The following is a 23,603-nucleotide window of genomic DNA, read 5'->3' as shown; positions in this document are numbered from 1 at the left end:
ATGCCATATGTGTAATTCTTGTTATTTTTAAACAGGTGACAACTGTTTTTTGAGATTTATACTCGAATCATCCAACAATAATACAACGAATTGAATCGGTCGACTATTATAGAACTAAACTAAATTTTTCTTTACTTTTGTTGTGTATTTTTTATTAAAAATAAAAGCCATAACACTTAATCACAATTCATCAGTTGCTTCATACTGCCAATACAAACACATTCGCAAATAACTACTGTTCGATAATAATGTACGAAAAATGTAATTCAACTGTTAGTTACTTAGTTAAGTGCAATCAATCTTTGTCAATGTATAGGTATATAAATCCGCGAGTTTGTATAAACATATTCATAGAGTTTTATATAGCGGTTGCTCTTTCTCGAATTACCGCGAAATGGAAGGCGTACGAGAGTCTGCTTTGATGGATGTCCGTTATCGATATCGCGGCTTTATATTATAAACCAGCCGAGTTATTAGTACATTCACCAAATACGGCTTCTCAATTTCCCTTCAATCCTTTGGCAGTCATCACGTTTAATCAATACTACCAAATACGAATAAATGATCACGCGGCTGTATTTGTTTATTGTCATCCGTAAAATAAGCATTGTCGAGCATAGACTGTGTTGTGACGTACAATAGGATACAGACCTCGTGCGGCACAAATATATCTTACTGTATTGTTCGCATTAACGTTGTGTAATAATGCGTACGGCTTTAATTCATTATCGTTACATACGCGACACAAAGCCATTCCTTCCAAAACGACCACAGTAAAATATGGATTAGTGTACTTTAGCAAACTAAGTATTCGGGCTGACAAATTCATACGTACGCTTAATATCGTTTTCCGTGTCAGAACTAATCATATCAATTGTAAAAACTTTGTAAACTTTTATTTCCGTTTAATATGAATTTGTGTACTTTCGAAATCGAAAAACACTAACACAGTCTACTGGAATTAAAATCAAATTTTCAATCAAAAAGTTTTCAGGTCAGTTCACTTGATATTATTTAAGTTTACGCTCAAGTACCTCTTGCTCTGTAAAAAGTGTCTCGAGTACAAATTCACTTCAAGGTTTCTTGACGGGTGTTCTCACTCATTCAATAACCATTTAAATTCCCTTTCATCTTTGAATTTTATTCGTATACTATCATTTTCATGACAGCGTATCTGAATCGTCCGAAGAAGTCCAAAAAAGCAATTTACAAATATTTCAGTAATTACCTTCTTGCTCAGACGTGTACCGACGTATAGTATTATTAATGTACTGCATTCGTTGTGCTTCTGTCGTAATCGTCAAAATTACTGTTTGATGAAACATTTCTTTTTTTTTTAACATAAAATTAGTACAGGTATTGGTTACTACTTCGAAATTCAATACCTCAGTAGTGTGTTAGGCGTATTGAGCTTCTTGTTCTTACGCAGTAAAACATATTCTTAAAAGTTTTCTCAGATGTATGCCGAAAAGTTCAATAAGCCGCTACTGTTTGTTTGGGAAACTTCTCCAAAACAGGAAAGGTTTGCCGTGACTTATTAGAGTAAAAGTCCAGTAACTTTTCACGGCCTATCAGGAGTACACTATTTACATCTCTAACATAAATTCTGGTTGTTTCCAACGTGCAAAATTATAGTAACAAACATTATAATAATAACTCATTTGATATTTTATTTTATTATATCATTTAAATTGCTACTTTTTTGAAGAGCGTCTCCGAACTAATAACTAGCAATTTCGTTATTTTCTTTTGATATAATTAGTTCAACTTTTAATTTAGTAATGGCATTTGACTTAAGTGTTAACGAAACTTTTCTGCTGTGTCATGCGTCACTGGATCACCTCCGCGATTTAATCTTGCCATCTCTAGATTACTATCTGAAGCGCTTCTAACTTTCACTGAAAATTAAACTTTCATTCCCAAAACCTTTTAGAAAATGACAAATGCAATTTAAATGTTATTTAAACCTGAAATAACTTGTATTTATGTGAATTAATCAATACAGTTGAAATGTGCTGTAGTAGTTAAAAGCTTATAATATAATTGAAGAATGAATAAAGAAATGCTAAGTAAGAACCATAGAATTATAATACTACAATAGGATTATTATTATTTTATTTTTTTGTATTATTCCACTACGTCCAATGAAAAATCATGTGAACGCTATTGATAATAATTATTAATTATCACTTGTTTTTCTAATGATATGTCATAAAACCATACTAAATGACCATTCGTATTATTTATAAAACAGAATTTTTAAATCTAAACATCAGAATTTCTTGATGCTTATTAGCTTACTGTCTGGCGTCAATCAATATAACGTAATTTATAATGTAACTTAGTTTACTAGTCGAATGAAAAATCATAGGAAATAGACAAATGAAATGGAAATGTTCATGTTTATGTTATTCCATCGTTAATCTCACTTCAATTTCATTCATAAACATCATTTCCTTTTAATAAAATGTATAATGAGGTTTTACTTTTGTGCATCGAGCGTATTGTGTTTCCATTTTGATATTAAATGACAGTACTATAAACTTTAGAATGTCAGATAATTTCCACTGGGATGTTTGATTTACTTTGGAGTAATATAATGTTGTTGTAACATTCTAATACGATGTATAATGTCAGTTTGAATATTGTTTAAACAGACATTGTACAATGGTAATGTTTCGAAATAAAGGAATTTTTCAGTATACAAATTTCAAAGTTAAAGTTTAATCATGATTTAGAAGAAATAGAAGACTGTAAAAGGATTCAGTAAAAAACTATGTTCACGATATCTCTTCTGTACACTGAGTAATGCGACCATTACTAATCAGAAAAATAAAAGTAAAGATTATTGATTTGAGTATATAAATATAATAAAACTTATATATATTTATCATTTAACAATGATTTTAAAACTGACATGGATGAAATTTAATTTTTTCAAATATTACTATATAAGAAAATAATATTTTAGCTATTAAGGTGTAAATAATAATAATAAATATTAACTGGACTAAATTTTTTATATAATTTTATTCAAACTAAAATGGTAACTAAATTTAGTAAGAAATACTATTTTCCACATTAAACAATTAGTGGCATAAATGTATTCCAACGTAGTGACAGATATTTTATTGAAATATTTTGAGATACGAATATATAATTGTTGCTATTTTTGGTAAGGGAAGATTTAATTAAGAAAATACATTTTGCTACTAATGAAACACATACGTTTGTGTCCCATAATGCGAAATAATTACGAAGTTATTAAATAATATATCACTTGTAAATAATATGTATACTATATGTTGTTTAATTAGTATAATAGAAATTATGTTCGCAGTTATAAAATTAAGATTGATTATAATTGTTTTTCAATTAAATAACTCTCTACTGGAATTTTTTTTTTTTAGGATTGTTCATAAATTTATTAGAAATAAATTAACTACAATAATCAATAAAATAGAAAAAATATATTACTTAAAGTCAAGCTTTTCTTATACGTTTATTTCTGCTTATCAACTTTCATATAAAAAAATGTTAAAATATACACAAGGTTTGATGGATACAGTTACCCGTATTACCCTGTTTCGTTGCGCTAGTCGGTTGGTCGGACTCTACGGGGCTACGAAATGTCGTAGTTTCCCTAGCTCGGGGAATCGGGCGCGTCCTCAGGTTGCGGATAAAGGAACGGCCTGCAGATATGTTGGTTAGCCGCGAAATAAGCAGTCCATTTGGACTGACGAATGAGCGGTCGCAGACAATGAGCCCCTCATTCGCTGTTAACCCTGCAGATATGTAGAGTAGCCGTGATATAAGCCACTTTTAAAGTGGACGAATAAGTGGTAGACTTCGAGGGAAATTGTATAATGGGCGGGTAGGTTCAGTGCTTCGTCCGAGGAGGCTGGATCTCGTGCGAACTGCGCGATCGGCGCAGTCACCGCCTGGATCCAGCAGGGGGGAGTGGAATGAGCCTTGCCCTGGACAAGACCGATGTGGTCTTGTGGATGGACCGGACTCACAGTGAGATGACTTATCGTCTCACCTAAGTGATGTCCGGTCACAGCTGCTTTAACGAGTACTTGCACCGTATTCGCAAAGTAGCCGCACCGACGTGCGAGCACTGTACGGATCACCCGGGAGAGGTTGACAGCGCTCTGCATACCCTCTTCCGGTGCGAGACGTGGGCCCAAGAGCGGGACTCTTTGGAGTCCTGACTAGGGTCCACGTTCCGAATCGGGTCCATGGTGTACCAGATGTTGATTAGCCGGGAAACGTGGTTGCTCGTCCAGGCGTTCGTTGAATCCTTCTTAAAAAAAATGGAGGAAGCGGAACGCCTGAGACTGAAGCAGCCACACCGCTCGGCACAGGAGTACCTAAGACGCTGGTTTAGGCCGGTACCTTAGGTTCTTATTTTTGTGTTTTATGTTTTGTGAGTTATTTTGCTAACCTTCCCTAACGGTTCCCACTCTGGGGTCCGACTAATGGGATGGGGTCACACCAGGTTGCGAATCAGCTCTTGATTAATTTCGGCCTGATTTACAACGTGGTGGTATGAATTATTAAGACGGCGTGGGCCACCTTGAAGTAATGCCTAACAGCAATTCCAGGGCGGCCCACAATATGCCGCTTGTGAAAAAAAAAAAAGGCCAAGGATTGTCCCCCGTTACGCTGCGCTACAGTGTCGGTGTGATCGGGCTCTACGGGGCTACGAAACGTCGTAGTTTCCTTAGCTTGGGGAATCGGGCACGTCCTCAGGTTGCGTATAGAGGAACGGTCTGCAGATATGCAGGTTAGCCACGAAATAAGCCTTTATGGACGAATAAGCGGTAGCGTTTGGGTGTGAACGGAGACTGATGGTAACCAGTGAAATTAGTCGCTCACTAGCCAGAGGGATAGGCTACGAGAGCAGCCCACTCAAAATACGTCTACCTATAATAATGGATTGTAATATAGTAAAGGTTACTGCATCAGGGGATTCGGATGCCCCAGTGCCAGCGGTTGGTGGCGAGTAACCCACCAGGTGTCGTTATCAAGCGAATACACGACAAATGCAGGGGCCGCGTTGCTTTAAATGTCTGGAGCGACGGCATGTTCAGGGTGCCTGTAAGGTGCCAGACCGATCTGGGGAATGCTTCGCGTACAAAGGAACGGGACACCTGGCAAAGGACTGACCTAGCAAAACAGTAAAAGCCTGAGAACCAGATCCTTTCGTTTTTCAGAGTTTTGTGTCTGTTTGTTTGTATGTTTTTTTAAACTAACCCATAGCAGTCCTATCCCCATCTCCACATGGTGCGGCCTGGGCAATGGATCCCACTTTGGGATCCGGTTAACCGAGGAGGCCACGTCATGTAGTGTCTCAGCTCTTGATTAATTTCGGGCTGCGTCACAACATGGTAGTGTGAGTTTTCTCGCGACGTTGGTCACCCTGAAGCAATACCTACAAGTAGTTCCAGGACGTCCAACATTATATCGACCGTGTGAAAAAAAAAAATTCACCCGTATTACACAATTATTAACTAAAAAATTGTTTATTTTTTACACAATTAACTTTTTGAATTAATAAAATCATAGTAAACAAAAAAGTATAATTTAATGTTTCTTCTTTGCTATTCAAAAATATATATATTATTTTTCAAAAAACCATTATAGTAAAACGAGTACTGTTTTTATATCAAAGCTTAAGAGTATGTTAGGTTTACAGTCACAAACTGTACAGGAAAAACACACAACAGAAATAAGATGGGCAACACTTTCTGTATTTAAATTGTAAAGAATTTAAGCCACTTCAGATACGTATTAAATAGAGCTCATCGATCCGTTTTTGAGAAGTCTAATCTATAGAGTTTATATCTAATGTGTTTCTAATATGAAATGGAAATTTCCAAATGACGTGAGATTTTCTTGTACAACCAATATATAAGACTGTGACACTAATTACGCCCAAAGTTTATTCACTGAATCTTACTTTTGTACTTTTAACTAGTAAATCATGTGACTTTTTAAATGCCTAAATGATACGACCGGTATCGTAATTAAACAGACGTCTTCAACGATCATTTTGAATACAAATTTGTTACACTTAAGTTTCCATTTAAACGATGTTGATTGTCACTGATGGTATGATTTAATGATGTTCAAGTTGTAACTAATGATACTAGAAAACAAAATAAATATCATCACAACTAGTTACATTTATAAATACCAATGGATAATACTAAAACTATGAGTTCCTCAAAACTTTGACTTAATGGGTTTTATACTTAAAATATACAACGAGGAATAACAAATTTGCTTCAGACACGTATTTAATTATTTTTCACTGCACACAAATGAGACAAAAATGAATACATGTTTATTGGCAATACTCGTAAGGAACATATTGTGACAGTACAAAATATATATTTTTTACAATTTTAAGATTCTTAGTGTTTTCTTTTTACATTATTTCCAGGGGTATACCTAAGAGTATAGTTGAAGGGGTTAGACCACATCATTACAATAATCTAGTTACATTATTGTAGTATATAAATTTTATAATATTTCCTAATGTGAGAAAATTTGCGAATAACAACCTAGTTAAAATGTACATAATAAAGAAGAATTTTAAATTTTACTCTAATAAGTCATTGTTATAATAAAGGTCATCAGAAATGCATCTAAATACAAAATTCGTACTGATTTTGTCATTAATGCTAGATATATCAACATTGATATTAAAAAAGTCAAATGCTTACATTGGTATGTCTAGTTTTAAGATTTTATATTTTATCAAAATAATATAAGTTAAAAATGAGAAACAGGTGATGATTAAACTGTATAAAATTCATTACAAGGAAAATAAATATGTATCTATGGTAATATACAAACAAAAATATTCATTAAAAAAACTGAAACAAAAATTAACAGATAATAGTTTCATGTTTTAGAAAACTATTAAAAAAGATTACCAGCTGAAAATTTAAAAAGAACGGTATTCACATAAAAATTAAAACGAATAATAATCATATAAATAGATTTTTTACGCACTTGTCAGTATGATAGTTTTTTTAATAACTTGGTTTTGTTATTGCATTTTGTTAATAGCAATTTTGATTATAATTTTAGTAAGTTAACGGCTTTCATTTGAATTGCAAAGGTGATATTTTTTGTTTTGTTTTATAATTTTATTGTATTTACTGTTAAAATTAAGATACGTGAAGAGGGTATATCTACGAACAAGCTAAATGATATTAAAAAACAAACAATTGCCGAGGAAAAGGATAAAACGGAAGTACCACGTCAGGTAAAACTGTACAAACATAACAAATTATTTTCATGGGCTTACATTATTTTTTTCGAAAAATATTTGTTTTATAAATTAAATTATATTTAAACAGATAATATACATAATTATAATAAATTTTAATTATTATCGGTAGGTCGACGAAGAGGATTTTAAGAAGTTAATGGATAAATTAAAAAAAAAATTTGAGCAACTATCTCAGTAAGTTAATATTATTATATTATTTCTTGTATGAAAATATATTTTTTTTTTGAATATTAATAAAATTTAGAATGATTATATGTCAATCATTATTTACATTTCATAAAATACATACTCAAAAAGGATCAATTTAATTGTAACTTGCTTTGAGGCTCTACAAAGTGTTCAGTAAGTAAGGAAACAGGTAAATTGTTACAAACAATGAGAACAATAGAAACCCGTTTCCTTACTTACTGAACACCTATATGAACATTATAATGCTCATATTTATTTTTATTATAATGATATACAGGGTGTTCAGTAAATCAGGAAACGGGTTTCTATTGTTCTCATTGTTACAAACAATGAGAACAATAGAAACCCGTTTCCTGACTTAGTGAACACCCTGTATAAGACTTTCTGCTAAATAAACTTAAATTTTCTATACCTCTAAAAATTATACTAAATTTTCGCCTATTGGTAAATAAAAAAAAATGCTATACAATGTTAACATTAAAAAAAGGATTGAATGAATGTTAATTTAATTTGTATTATATAACTAAGTTTATCGTTTACTAAGTTAACCAAATATACATACAAAAAATTATCATCTATTATAGTTAATCATTTTTGTTATAATTTAGTTAATGTTACGGTAAATTTATAAAGTTAATAGAGTTAAAACCGTGTTATTTCATATTACCTATTATGGAACAATAAATGAATTTTTCTACTTATTATATTTAGTAATGTAAAAATGCTATATTTTACTTTTAAGAGGTATAATACATGTATAGCATGTTTATAATATGTATTTTATAAAAAAAAAAATAGGACTTTTATGATTATATAACAACCAAATAAAAATATATCATTTATAAAACAACAATTTAAAAAAAAATTGTTTTAAAATCTATTACAAACAGTTTAAAATAATATATACGATTTCAAATATTAATTCTTAATATTTTATTGGTAGAAATAAATAAATGATATCATCTTAAATACAAGACTTTTATACTTATGTACATATTTTTTACATATTTTCAATTTAAATTATATTCTAACTAATTTTCATCAATTTTTATGTATAATTTCGAAATTATTAAAAAATGTATGTTTTACGTGTTACTGTCGGGCTTTTTACTACTAGCGTTTTTAGTTTCTGATAAAAACCACTTAACGGCGGCTTAGGCATTGAACATACAGCGACGACCATAAACCTGAGTAGATAACTGAGCTGAAAATTTGATAATGTGATCTAACTGGGGTAAAAATGTTGGCGAAAATGGCAGGTTTATTCTCACTTAAACGAAAAATATTTTTACGTTACTGTATACACTAATATTAAATTTTCATAAACTTAAGCCTTTTAAAATAGCTGAAACAAAATGTATAAATTCATACAAATTCACCCTTTAGTTATGATAGTTTTTTACCATATGTAGACCTTATTATTTTTGATAGACAAAAATGAATTCTAAAAGTATTTTACCTCTTTTTAAAGAATATCTAATTGCTAAAAGCATATTTATTGAAAAATGCAATATTTGATGCATTATATTTACACAATATTTAAACTTAATCGCAAAAATTTTAGGTTATTTTAAAATTAACTGGAAATATCATTTATTAACTATATTTATTAAAATCCAAATTACTTTTACTTAGATCCCTCAATGAAAATTGAAGAAAAAAATTTAATAAAGCAATTATTGAACACGACAATATTTCAACTCAAAGCTATATAAATAAATCTTCAATTATATTACGATTTTAACTGATACGATATTATTAGTTAGTCAAATTTAAAATCAAAAATTACATAAAAAGGATAGATTAAATAACTGCGAGCAATCTTAAGTTCTATCAATTAAGTATGTCAATTAATGTTCAGCTAATTTTTAAATTATTTCTATTCTCTTTTCAATTTATCATTAATTTTCAGATAATAGTACGGATCTTATGTATAATTTTAGATCAGTTAAAATAAACCTAAAAAAACATTCAATGATAATGTTTTTTGTGGCTGATGATGATTGTTTCATTCTTTTGGAGTCGCTAGCTGTCTAATATTTACTAATTATACGTTACTCTTTGTGACAAATTATTTATAATAAAAAAATTACATAATTTATTTAAGTCATGCATTTTTATTAAATGTAAATGTGACAGAAAACTTACTATATTTTTATTTCAAAATTAATATTTTTAATAAATTTTTTTATAATATTGGCCACAAGTTGATCATTAATTTTTATTACAATAATTTTGTTTTTTACTTGTCCTTTTTTTCACAAAGCCGGTTATCTACCACACTAGTTAACATTATTTAGTTCCTCAACTAAAAACAAAATACGGAACTATAAAAAAACAACTAAAATTTAATACGATACTAAATAAAAAAAAAAGTTAATTAAATATTCTTCTTTTATTCCTCGTTTTTATAAGTAGCAATTATTTTATTAAATAAATTGCAATAAATAAAGTTTCAAAACATCATCATGGGCTTTTAACTACATTTAATAATTTTATTTAAGTCATATCTTTAAAAAAAATTGTCCATGTGGTTTATTATGTATACTAATTATAATTATGTATATAATATAATGTGAATTCATATGCTTAATAGAAAGTGCATATCTTTAAAAAAATAATGTATACACATGTGTCGATTTTGTCCTTGCATTGTAAAAAGCTGCTCATATAACACATGAACATATTTTGGTATATGCTTATTATACTCTACACATATCTCACATCCTCATTGGGTTATCAGATTAACTGAGATAACGATCTGTAACCAGCGGATGGATGCGTGTATTCAAAAAATACCATTCATCGTGGTCTTTGTATTCATTTTTTCACATCTATTTTGACTACCACATACTTACTACCTGCAGTTGTTGTACTAGTGATGATAAAAGAATGTATAAATGTATATATCATGTTATGTATTGTATTGTTCATATCTGATAGGGTCACACAGACAAAATGATGTAGCTATGGCATAATGAACGATTTTTTGGTACAAAAATGTAACAGCAGGCCGGTCGTGATTATACTTATCATTCTGCGTGTTATTAGTTTATAGTTCAATGATAATAAGTTCATCAGACGGTATTGCAAGTCATACATCTGAAACAATAAATTGTAATTGTAATAACCCTTTGGGGTAGTACTTTGAAAAGTATTTCGAGCAATAATTATTTTTGCATCAATACGTAAAACATAACCGTAGCCGGTAGACGGTTAGCATTAGATCATTTAAATCTCTCTGGAATGAACTTTTTGTTTGTTCATTTATTCATTATTCGGTCGTATTTAAAGTGGATGACACCACCAGAATGCTAATAACCGTATAATACACACGGATGAATTGTGAAAAATAATTTCTTTACATCAGACTAACTTTTAAATGAATATAAAATGCTATCATTGTTTTATAATTTTAAACGATTTTTACTGTAATTGACCGAATTTTTTGAATTCTTATAATAATGGAAAAATCGTTCTGTTGTTAACAGTGTGTTGTTAATGAACTATAGATAACAATAATCATTAATTATAATCTAGAATAAATGTTTGTTACAGGTATAGTTGTTATGTGTTACATCTAACAAAAATAAATGTATGTATCCTTTATAAATACTAATAATAAAATATAATATAAAAAACAGTTATGTCAGTAAGTATTAATATTTAAATAGATGAAGTTGGTACTAGAAAATACTGCAAAAAGTTTATTACTTTTTTTTTTAATTAAAGTTTTATCATATGATTTTGAAAAAATATTGCAATTCAACGCATGTACGATAACATTATTCTCTCTGGAAATCTTCATGAATTTATAGATGAAAAATTCACTTACGTCTATATTTCCTCATCAGAGTTAAATTTTGGATGTAGTATTTAAATTAAAATGAGCTTAACCTTTTAGTATGCGAGCACATTAATAAAACATAAGCGAGCGCGTGTTGTGAATTGTACAACAATTTGAAACAACCTTAAAAATGTCATATTTTTATTTTTAATACATTTGAAAAACATACATACTGTTATAAATAGCTAAATTTAATTTAGTTTATTTAACAAAAAATAAATAAAAAAATACAACTTTTGAAACATATAAAATAAAAACATTTTATCCAAACATATTTTTTTTCGCATGAATTTAATAAATGCTCGTTAGGAAATATTAAAAGAAAATTAAAAATATAATAATTTCTTAATTGAACTATTAGCTGAAAAATTATAAATTACGCTGAAGTTCTATTAAACTACATATTAGCTAAAATAAACATTAAAACACGAATAGGTGAGCATTGTTATAATTAACATTCGGAACATATTATACTAAGACGAAGAAAACCTATACAAATATCACTAAAAATCAATAGGAATTTTTCTACAGTATTGTTGAAAAATACAAATACAAGCCACTATAAGATTAATCAAATTTGAACATGAATTTTACAGATAAATACAAAAATTTATTTCCATTTCTCTTTTTGTCATACAGTAAGATGAGCTCAACGTATCATTTTTAACATTTCAACAGGCGCACTGTAGTGAAATTTACAACAATTTTCACTACACTGCGCCTGCTGAAATGTTAGCAACGATACGTTGTGCTCATCTTACTGTATGACAAAAAGAGAAATAGAAATAAATTTTTGGTTAACACGAAGAAAACTCATGACAGAGAAAAACTTTGTTGATACGATTGCTTATCTTTGCCGTTTTCCTGACTTTGGTTAGCATGCAAAAAGTATGGAATGGTATTCGTTAATAATATCAACATAGTCATTTAAGTGAAAGCGATGAAATCCATTGGGGACGAAAACAAAAAACTTCCTGCCTAGTTTCATTGTATAATTCTATACTAACCCTCATCCCCCAATAACTGATATTTATACCTTGACGAACAGTTCATAATGATTTTTCTGTATACATGTTATATTTTATTACAGGGGTGACTATATACCATTAAAGTATTGTGTATATTTTAATATTTTTTTCAAATAATTAAATCACCAAAAAATCTACAACTACGAATATTTTACACCATTTTCTTTGGGATATTGTGAAAATATTTTTAGTAGGATTATTACTGAAATATGTGTTAAAAAAATATACGTTTAAGTTGATTTTAACAAATAATTACAGTTTTTGTTTAATAATAATTATATAAATACTTACTTTAACTAGTGGCGAAGCAACCGATGTTAAATAGATAAAGAAAAATTAATAATAATAATTATGCGAACTAATATCAAGATAAATAATTTAGTGAAACATAATTAATTTGGAACTTAAAAAAACCATAAAGAAGTCTGTTCATATCATACCATTACAAGCTACACTTATCTACACACCTACATACTCTATAAATGCTTTAATTAATATTTTGATAAAACCCATGAATTGAAAATATTTAAGTCGACAAAAATTCATGTTTTTTTCAAATACATTCTAAAAAAATCCTAATATATTGTAATTATAAAACAGTACCACGAAAATTGAAATTTTTGATTTAATTGAACAAAGTACAAATATTGGAAAGATGAGGTTCTAAATTTCAGTAAGATTAAAGCCTTATTAGTTTCGTATTTAAATTTATAAATCATGTAACTATTATGTAAAACCAAAATACATTTATTTTTCATACTACTTTTAAATAAATAATATGTTACCTATATTTATATTTGCATCATATTCAAACTATATAAATAAAACATCAAATAACTATCGATTATATTTTATGTTAAGTTATTATTATGAAAGTTATATTTACGTTAATACTAAAAATTATAATAACACAAGAGATTTTCTAAATATTGTTGTTAGTTTAAGGAAAATAAATGCATACATTGAATAACTCAAAACAAAAAAACCTATTTTTTTACATGAATAATTACACTCGGTTATATACAAAGTGTTAAACAATTAAAACATCATACACTATATTGTATTTTGTGGTATGAATTAATATACTTAATATTACTCGGGATAGCTTTATTAACTATAGAAAATTATTAAAGTGTATTTGTAGTGTACAAGTTTTAATAAAACTTTTGACAATGAAACAGGTAAAATCGGTTTTTGTTACTATACATTAATATTCTTTCTACAAATGCTCGTTTTCAGAGAAATTACGTTATGAACGAGAGTTCTAAAAGACTACAATGAAATTTATGTAAAACTAATTTTCGCCTTGTTGATGCAAACAAATAGACAATGGAAAGCGATTTAAATAAGTTTTGATTTGGAGCACATTTTTTTAAAAAAGATAAAATCTGAAATACATGAAATTATTATTTCTCTTGCTCAACAAAATATTTCATACTTTTTGACTTGAGTAATTCAAACTATTTTATTAAATATTTAATTAATTTATCTTCCATTAAGTAGTGTTTTAATGAAACATCTGAAAAGGATCTTGATGAAATTTCTAGTGATTAAATTCTGACATTGAGTGTTATAAATTTAATTTTGAAGTAATTTACGCGAATCACAAAAAAATCATTCAACTGTTTTTTCCTTAAATGTTATTTAAAATAATGCACTTGAATTGCCGGCGTAAAGGTTCTCACATAACGCGTGTCGGTGTACAACAATGTTTCTTCTCTACCAATAAAATGTGCATTCGCAAACTTATGCGAACGCCATACAATTATATGATCACGCAACATGCACGAGCGCGTAAGTAATTGCCTACCAGTCAAGGCGATTTTCAACGGAGTATGTAACATCATTGCTGTCCTCCTATTCCCATACACACACTGAAAATAAAGTAAGCTCCCTCGACAACAATTTTGCGTTGAATTATATTTCACAACTATAATAAATAAAATGTGTAGGAGTAAAAAGACGTCAGTGACAACGTAAAAAAAGTATTTTACTTGTTTTTGGTTTTTTTTCTTTTAGAAAAACATTCATTTTTAAACATTGCTTATTCTCCGGGCCAAATATAAGAATTGGGAATTATTAAGGATTTTCTTTTTTTACATAATCGTTTCATTCTTGGAAATATTTTTATTAAAAAAAACACAACTGTGTATTTCACTATATTATGTAAATTAATTTATTGTCATCATTAGATTTAAAACTTTTGTTCCGGGGAACTTAAGTCTTCATAGCTATGATGGATAAACAAAAAAATAATTAACTAAAAATTTTAAGTTCCCAGGAATAGTAAAATTTAAGATATCTAAAAACACAATGGTCGACCAGCATCAACTATTAGGTAAAAGCGGACGAACGAATAAGGATAGCCTGGAAAAAATTTGAAAAATACATCTGTTCATTTATAAGACCATTTTTACAGTAGGCAGTAAAAATATTTTACTCTGCTCAACACATTTATTCTAGTTGCAACTATGATAAAAACACCCGTAATAAAGATATTTTGACTTGAAATTTAAAAGATTTTATTTTTAACTTAGATATTTATTCATGATTATTTAAAACAAAACAATTTTTTTTTAACTACCAAAACAACAAAAATTATATTTCTATCGTTTTATTCTATTATTTTTATTATATAAACTAAAATTTTATCTTTTTGTAAAAACGCCAAAAAATTATTTACAGAAAAATGTTTAAACACAGGAACACATATAATACTTGAGCAAATTTCTAATAGAAATACTTTTTTTCTACTAAGTTGATAAATTATTTTTGAAGTTATAAAATATATTTTTCTAATTTTATGAAAATAATAATGAAGCAAATATTATTATTATTAAGTACCAACGACTACACGCAAAAAATGCATAGTTAATTTAAACAATTACATATAGATTTTCATCTAGAACTAATGGAGTGTCGATTTTAATTATATTTACAGCAGAGTGTTAAAATTACACAAATTCATAAAGTTATTATAATGGAAATTTTTATTTTTAACAAAATTTGTTTAATAAAATAAACATAGAATTGTATGGTATGGGTATGGAGGGTAGAACCCCCACAATGAATATAAATATGGAGTAGTGGAGTAAGTGGGAGTAGTAAAAATTTACTAATGTACATTCCCTAAGATAATATCCCAAGAACGTTACTGCTTACATTCTTTTAAGTAATAAAGCCCTTGGATACTGTATTGTTTTGCTGCCGGCCCTTAAAATGAATATCATTTTTTAGGAAACAGTACTTAATGAATGTTGATTTTTGAATGAATTAATAATTATTCAAAAGGCAAAAACAATAAACTATTGTATTTGTTAGATTTTGAATCAGTAGGATTGATAAAATAAATACATTTTATAACAATTGATTTGTTTCAACTTACACGTTCAATCTAATATAGCTGGACTACAAATAAACATGAAGAATTACTTCTCATTAAAATAATAATTTTTAATGATCTTTTTGCTCGTTTTTGATAAACTAACATATGCGTACGTCAATAAGAAAAAAATAGATAAAAATAACTGAAAGAGAAAAAAAAAATATTCAATAAACGATATAAATAATAAAGTTCATTAATGTTCATTTAAAAATCGGCCATTGTTTGCTTTTTACAGTTTTCACCAACGTTAAATACAGGAAAATAATTAAAAATAATAACGTCAATTAACAACAGTTGATGTTGTATGGTAATTTATATAATTTTTCAAAATTATATAAATTGAAAATTTTAAACTCTCTCGAAAAATTACTAGTTAATAAAACGTGTGATATGAAAATTGATTACATTCGAGAGAATAAGCCAAAATTGTGTAAGAGAAAGATATTTTTTCAAATTTAAGGATGATATTAAAGTGTTATTTCAAACATAAAATTTATAACTTTATTATATATATATATATATATATATATAATGGTTACATTATTAATAAATAGAAGGAAAAAATAGAGTAGGACCGTACTTAAAATTAAAAAATAAAGAATTGTTCAAGTATGCGCACATTGGATTTTTAAGCTTAAACAAAGCAAGAGATTTCTGTTAAAAATTGCAATGATCCATTTCCAAATTAGTTTCCATTTATTTTGAAATTTTTATTAAATTCGCAAAAACAATGACGAAAATCGTCATCATTAAACACTATAATTTTCCATGTCTTATTATTTTCCTTTTTAATTTCACTATAACGAATCTGCTCTTCGAATTTGGAATTATAGACATAAATTAAATGATTAAACAGAACACAATGATACTTACATTATCTCCGGGTATCATGTCAATATCTTAAAACTTAGTTATGTGTCCTCCTTCAAAATTTGTATACCAATGGTTTTCATGTATTCACAAGCTAACAGCGTATTTAAATACAAGAGAAAATAGGATAAACAAGACAATTAGAAAACTACCTTCGGTGCATTTGGTTATTCCACAAGGAAAGATTCCGGTCCAATATAAAGCTCTCAGGTTTCCCATTAAGCTGTTGAATCCCTAACTGATGCCACAACCACAGTTTTCTTAATTGGGTGTTGTAGGCCTCGGGGACTTAAGTTGCAGATGCGTTGAAGTCACAGGGCATGATTAGTCTTAGTGGGTTTGAATAATATTGCCTTAAGGTTACATAAGATAGCCGACCGAAATTAAATTAAAATCAAAGTCACGAAATTGTAATATTCATATCGCGTACAATCCAAAACTCTTAGCTGTGCGCTAAATTGTCTATTTAAATAACTTCTAGGGAATGTGTGCAATACTGACATTACAGCGATCGACTGAATACGTCGCGACCTTGGTTTGAATTTATTTTTTACTTTCTTTGTGTTTTACGATCTTATTGTTCGCCATGGAAATTTTATCGCATAGGGCCCTTAGTTTTGTTAGTTGGCGTAAAAGTGATTTCTCTTGTCATTGAAGGTTATTTACGTCAATTATACAGTGCTCTGTTCACATTTTGGAGTAGGGATCCTCTAAAATGTTCGCACAAAGTAGAGATTTCGAGGATTTAGTCTGCTAACAACAGCCAGGAGAGCTTGTGATCATATTTGGAAATATCGATTTGCTACCCTTGTAACTTATTACAAATGTATAGAATGACAGTTTTGACACGCAATCGAGTTTTACAGTCGCTTCTTCACTCCTATCTGCCGCTTACCAATGCGTTTAAAATCTATGGTAGCAATGAATACATACACATATATATAGGATTCCATGTGACATATCCTCAATAGAGAATCGCGAGAGTAAGCGTTTTCTATGGCAACGAACATTCTGAGAAAACCGACAGCCAAATTATTATTATACCACTAAAACCTCTCTATTGAAGATACCGAAGGTGAATCACGAATTAAATAGAATATCTTTGTAGTCAGCAATAATCTATAATAATAATAATAATAATGTATTCTATTAACGTGGTCGTCCTCGAACTAGTTTTTCGATCGTCTCTTTTACTCGACTGACATTTGACCGGCTTGTTACGCTTCTTTTTTCGGAACGCAACGATTGCTTACGCAGTCCACCATTTATAATAGTCTACCGGTCAGTTAAAAAAGTGTCCGTTCGCATAGAATTATTGGCGGTAGGTACTATTATTATCGCTGTTACTGTTCGGCTAAATTGTACAAGGTGAGTTGGCGATGGCAAACGGAGACGCGACCGTAATGCGCGCCTGAGTTTCGTTTGGATAAAAAATAATAATTCTTTGTGAAAGTGTTAGCTCATGCGAATAGGTTTCAAGGTTGATGGGCGTAATAAAACAATACAAACTGACGGCGACAACCGCGTTGTCATATGAGCACAATGATAATATCCGTTGCCCCGCGTTAAAAAGAAAGACAAACGAACCATTGAAGTCTCGTTGAGAGTTAAATTTTTTTTTTTTGTCAGCCTAAAATCGACTTGCGATTTGCGTTTCGTAGAAAATTATTGAAATACTACTAATATAGAAAAATAACAACATTTTATACAAAGCATAACAAATTTAGGAACCCTTAAAGTATTCGAATTACGTAAACTGGAACTGCGCAACATCTACGCAGCACTTCCATTGATATGTGAAGCGCCGCTACAGTATTTCCTAATGCACGACGGACCTTTGTGTTTATTTTGCACTCTGTTCATCCGTATAATCCTCAAAACAACAAATTATTTTTAATTAAATTTTTAAGGGCAACTGATTGAATGTTGCTTAATAAAACTAAAATATCCAATAAAGTACTACCCAAGTGTAAAAGTTTTTGAAATCAAATGAAATAAGAACTTTTTTGGAAAAGGTATTTCTTTGTATTAAATTTACTACACGAAAATTACTGCGTAAAAAAAAATCATCCTTTCAATAAAATCACAATTGAAAATATTTAATAACTTTATACATTGGAATTTTCAACGCGGCATAAAGTTGAATGTTAATAAAAATACTTTTTTTAAGTTTTAATAATTGTTGTCTCTGGTATAATAAAAGTGGTGTTTATCAACAAATTTTATTATAAATAAAAATTCATAGGAAGTCTTGTGTCCATACTATAATGAACAAAATTCAAAATACTAATAATTAAATAATTAAAAATTCAACGAATAAAATGATTTATTTCTTTTTCTCTTGTGATCCTAATCCGTTTCAGATGCTGGATCAAATTAACCAGAAGGTCGAATGCCTTCTGTACTGGGAACTTGGATTGTTTTCCCATTGTATAACTATTCATAGATAGCCACCCGTCCATAAGTCTATTGCGAGAGGCTTAACAAACTTATCTCTAAGAGTTTATAATTAATAGACGTAACGATTTTTATTACAAATATTCATAAAATGTTTAATACAAGCTATATGGGCACAGCCGACCAAAATTTATATTTTTATTATTTTTGATATTTTATAATTTGTATTAATATAAAAAAATTAATTCATCGGAACACATAAACCGTTAAAATAAATTTGTTAACGTTTTTGTTCTCAACCGTGTTCGTTTAGATGTAGGAAGATTTATTAAAATGCATTCATAATTTAATTTTCACCTTAAGTAATTTTATTTAATCCCATTTCTCAACAAAGTGTTGACCGCCTTTCAACGCTATGTTTTTACTAAACGTTTTACAACAAGTAATTACCACGAGCGCCGAACGCAAAGGAATAAAAGAACCATTAACATTTTTCATAAATTATTAAGAAGCCTAACTATCGATAATTTATTTTATTCGTTAAGACCGAGTAGTGCACGTTAACGACATATCGTTCGAGTTGTTCATTTTCATCCATCTAGGCGATTTCATTAAAAAAACATTGCTATGGATGGTTTGCCAATCAATGTTGAACAAAAAGGGTAGATGCGCTCAAGAAAATGCGTTATTAGGCGCTTGGCAACGTTTCCTTAAAGTTTAACATTTAATCCAATTATAATTGTTTGTGTGGTTCATAAAAGTTAATAACGGAAATAACTTTCAGAATCTTCTTCGGTAGCACAAGAAGTATACATACATTATAATGAAGGATGTACACGAAGTTTAAGCAGTTAAAATTTTGACAAATTACCATAGAACTCGGAACAGCGACAGCGTTTGCCCAAACGAAACATGGACTTTTTTAACCAAGACTACCAATTATTGCTTCTATAAAAAAAAAAAAAAAAATCGTTCCTATAGTAACCTAGTGGTTGTCTGTCTGTGCAACAAAAAGACTTGTCGGCTGTTGCGACAAGTTTTACCGACTCGTTATGGATGTGATTAATGCCGTTGCCAGACATTCATACGATGTTATTATACGCGCGAAGCGGTGGCGTCTCACGTGTGTCATTAGCAACACACGTTAAGCATAACTTTATTAAGTTTTTAGCTCGACTGTAAATCACGTTTTAGTCTCGACCGGCTCGGGAAATGATTCTCAGCACGAAACTCCGTTGAATTATAATCAAAATATAAATTGTTAGAGCTTCCCTTTATCTCTCTCTCATATTGCAAAGTACACCTACCTCGAGTATAAATGCTCGCGAACGAACCAACTATAGTATAATTGTTAAACCCTTCCAAACACCCCTGCCCCTCCCCTGTAAGCACCCTGTATTGTGACGGGACATGTGAAGGTGTTTTCGCGCATTTTAAGTCACGTAACAAAACGCGTATAGAAATGCCTAATAGAAATGATACACTCGAAATGCGTTTCGTACAAAAGGTGACTTTACCTTAATTAAACGCCGGCAGCATGAATATCCATTTTCCATTGTTTGTGTTTTCCATTTTGACATAATGACGTAATCTGCGAAAAACGAGAAATCTTAGCATTTTCCAACACATCAAAATTATTCACTAATGTAATATTCGAAATTGTATCAACCAGTGCTATTTTTTTATCATTCCTTATTTTCTTTATGATAATTTTAAAAGAAATCTTATTATCAGGGTGTTTAGTAAGTGAGGAAACAGGTAAATTGTTACAAACAATGACAACAATAGAAACCCGTTTCCTTACCTACCGAACACTCTATAAATGTAACATAACAAGGAAAATACGATTTTTTGGGAAAACAACTTGACGTGCTCCGATTTTTTAACAGAAGAGTACTCAGTCACGTGACTCCGGGAATATTATTGGCAGGACCGAAAAGAGTTTGCCACTCATTCGCGAATGTTTTAAAATTTCGACTGCTTTCGAGAAAAACGCTTGCTGACATTGGCGTTTTGTGACTTAAGCTTTGAAATTTTTAATAGACCCGCCCAGAGACAATTCTGAGATACAAAGAATCACAAATTCAATCCGTTAATTTATTACTGTTCTGCGACATTTTTCTATAAGTCCATGCGCATATTTTTAATGAATGTAACTGCTTATGATTGTGCACGTATATAATTTAACTATATTTTTATTCTTTCTTAAACTTATTTGTTTTGTGAATTTAAATTATTTTAATTGTGAATATGCCAAATCTAATTCTATACATGATTCAAAATGAATTTTTTTGTAATATTTAATTTTTTTTAATTCTATTTTAATTTTTGGTATACTTTTTACCTACGTATTTGTTATTTTATACACCTTAGTTATTGGATTGTTTTCCGAACATGGTTCATTTAGTCATTAATAATATTTTTGGTTAAATAAATAAAATTAAAAATATACTGATTTGTTAATTTTGTTTATGTGTTTTTATGATTTATGCAATTTTTACAAAAAAAAAACTGTTTTTGTCATTAGATATTGTTAGGTTTTGAAGAGAAATTTATATTAGTTAAAATTATATTTTAAATTTAATATGAAGGGACAAAATTTGTTTTAGTGAGCTACCATTCAATGAATCTATTTTATTAGTATTATTTTTCAATAATATTACCACTTATTGTGAAACAAACAAGTTAAAAATTAACAATGAATTAAATTCTTTTATTCGTGGGCCGTAAAAGTAAATAAAATTATAGAAAAAAAAGTACACTCATGTGGGGGCAAGAGAAAAAGAGGTATAAGAAATTTTTAATATTTTTCAGGAGATATACATATCAAATAGTTTAATCCTATTAGGATTATTGTAAAAACAATGCTACTGCTTTATAAAATAACTTTATTAATATTTTAAATATTAAAAAAAAAAAAGTTGAAATTAAATTATTATTAAATTACTATGAACAATAAATCAAAGTGGAACATAAGATAAAAACTCAAAGTACCACTAATTGGTACTATGAGCACCCTAATTACTAGCGTGCTCTTGAAAAATAAATTTCTACATTACTTTCAAAAGCCTTAACCAAAAGGACAGAGGTCTTCGTCTATTAAAAGTAACCAGTTATCTAATTTGTTAATTACCAAAGGGTCAGGGGCGTCGTGTCTGAAATTTTACTACTTAACATTTTTTAATACCTATCAATTTCATAATATATTTTTATCGTTAATTAAGCCCGGTATAAATTTTATTAATTTATTGACTAAAACAATGAATATATAATAGAATACGATACATCAAGGTAATGCATCCTCCGTGACAAATGCACAATTATGACAAAACAAATGTTATTCTTCTTATGAAGACATGTGTATGTACCTGCCGGCGACTTCAATCCAATTTCACCATCATCAATGTTACGAAATTTCTTATTTTTACTTTCTTCTGATGTCAAATAAAAATATAAAAAATACTACAAACCAATCAACTTTATCATAAGCAAACATACGAAGGCTAAAAGAAAAATAACATAGAATCGAATTCATCTGTTACTCAATACCATTGATGATAAAAAAAATATAGAATAATACATTGAACAAATTTTGAACTGAAAGATTTCCGTTAATTATTCAGGTTTAGGCTCAAAACTCGTGTTTTTTGAAAGATATATTTGTTATTGCCATGTGTAATACTTTATCAAATAAAAACAAGTTGTGTTCTATCTTTTAAGTATAATAAGATTGTGTGTTATGTGGTTTATACTCACAAATCTTTCAATACATATATTAAGTAACTTAATCTTGCACTTCATTATGTAATTTTAGTAGTTGTTCAAGAGAAATATAAAATGAGTTTTAGATGCATTAGTTTAATGAATTTAAAATGATCTACGTTACTCATTTTTAGCTTTCCAATTATTAGTAATATTATTAACTAATATATTTTACTCATAATGAAATAATTTATTGAAAACAAACCAATCTAACTTTGAATAATTAGATAGATTGAGTTGTTTTTGGTATTTGCATCCATGACTATTTTTTGCTAGTCCAAGTAAAAATAGAAATTTAAATTAAAATAAAACAAAACTTACTATAAATAATAATTATAAATAATTTATTGAATGAACTCTATTTTTAATAAATTCATAGGAACAATTTCAAAAAAATTTTTAAACGAGCTTTATATCTAACTTCTCCGTCACTCAAATATATTTTTATACAATTATACATTTTGTGGTTCAAAAATTATTGATGGGCTAAGCCCCTCCAAGACCCCCAATTTACAACTATGAATAAATTTTAAAGAATAGAAATCTCATTACGATAATTATGTCACCAAATGTATTAATTGATAAACAAACTATAAATTATGTACATGACTTTTATAAATTAATATATGCCGCGTAATCTATACTATACATCTTCACTCTTTTTCCTCTCTATCGTTGGATATAATAGCCGCTTATCAAACCATGTGGTACGATAGCCGAAGCAGCCGGGCAGACTTGTTTAAAAAAAATAAACAGTACAGATGTTTATTGATTATTGTAGAAAAATTTATGTTTTAAAGTTTTTGTTAAGTTCTT

The 23,603-nt window shown here is 29.0% G+C and overlaps 2 long non-coding RNA genes across 3 annotated transcripts; both read right to left on the bottom strand.

Moving 5' to 3' along the window:
- Positions 1–9,960: 9,960 nt before the first annotated feature.
- LOC126894226 (uncharacterized) lies at positions 9,961–22,571 on the bottom strand. The gene is made up of 3 exons (XR_007701349.1): positions 22,394–22,571; positions 20,543–20,616; positions 9,961–10,600 (listed from the first exon to the last, which is right to left on the bottom strand). It is a non-coding gene; the product is annotated as an uncharacterized LOC126894226 (long non-coding RNA).
- Positions 13,976–17,338, bottom strand: LOC126894227 (uncharacterized). 2 transcript variants are annotated; one of them, XR_007701350.1, is made up of 3 exons: positions 16,781–17,338; positions 16,632–16,722; positions 13,976–14,604 (listed from the first exon to the last, which is right to left on the bottom strand). It is a non-coding gene; the product is annotated as an uncharacterized LOC126894227 (long non-coding RNA). The 2 variants fall into 2 exon arrangements; XR_007701351.1 differs by lacking the exon at positions 16,781–17,338 and having other exon boundaries at positions 13,976–14,303; positions 14,368–14,604; positions 16,632–16,771.
- Positions 22,572–23,603: the final 1,032 nt, after the last annotated feature.

The sequence above is a fragment of the Daktulosphaira vitifoliae genome, unplaced genomic scaffold, assembly GCF_025091365.1.
Source record: "Daktulosphaira vitifoliae isolate Bord-2020 unplaced genomic scaffold, ASM2509136v1 Scaffold_1, whole genome shotgun sequence".
NCBI lineage: Eukaryota > Metazoa > Arthropoda > Insecta > Hemiptera > Phylloxeridae > Daktulosphaira > Daktulosphaira vitifoliae.
The sequence above is the reverse complement of the archived record's forward strand: the minus strand, read 5'-3'. Positions and strand labels throughout refer to the sequence as shown.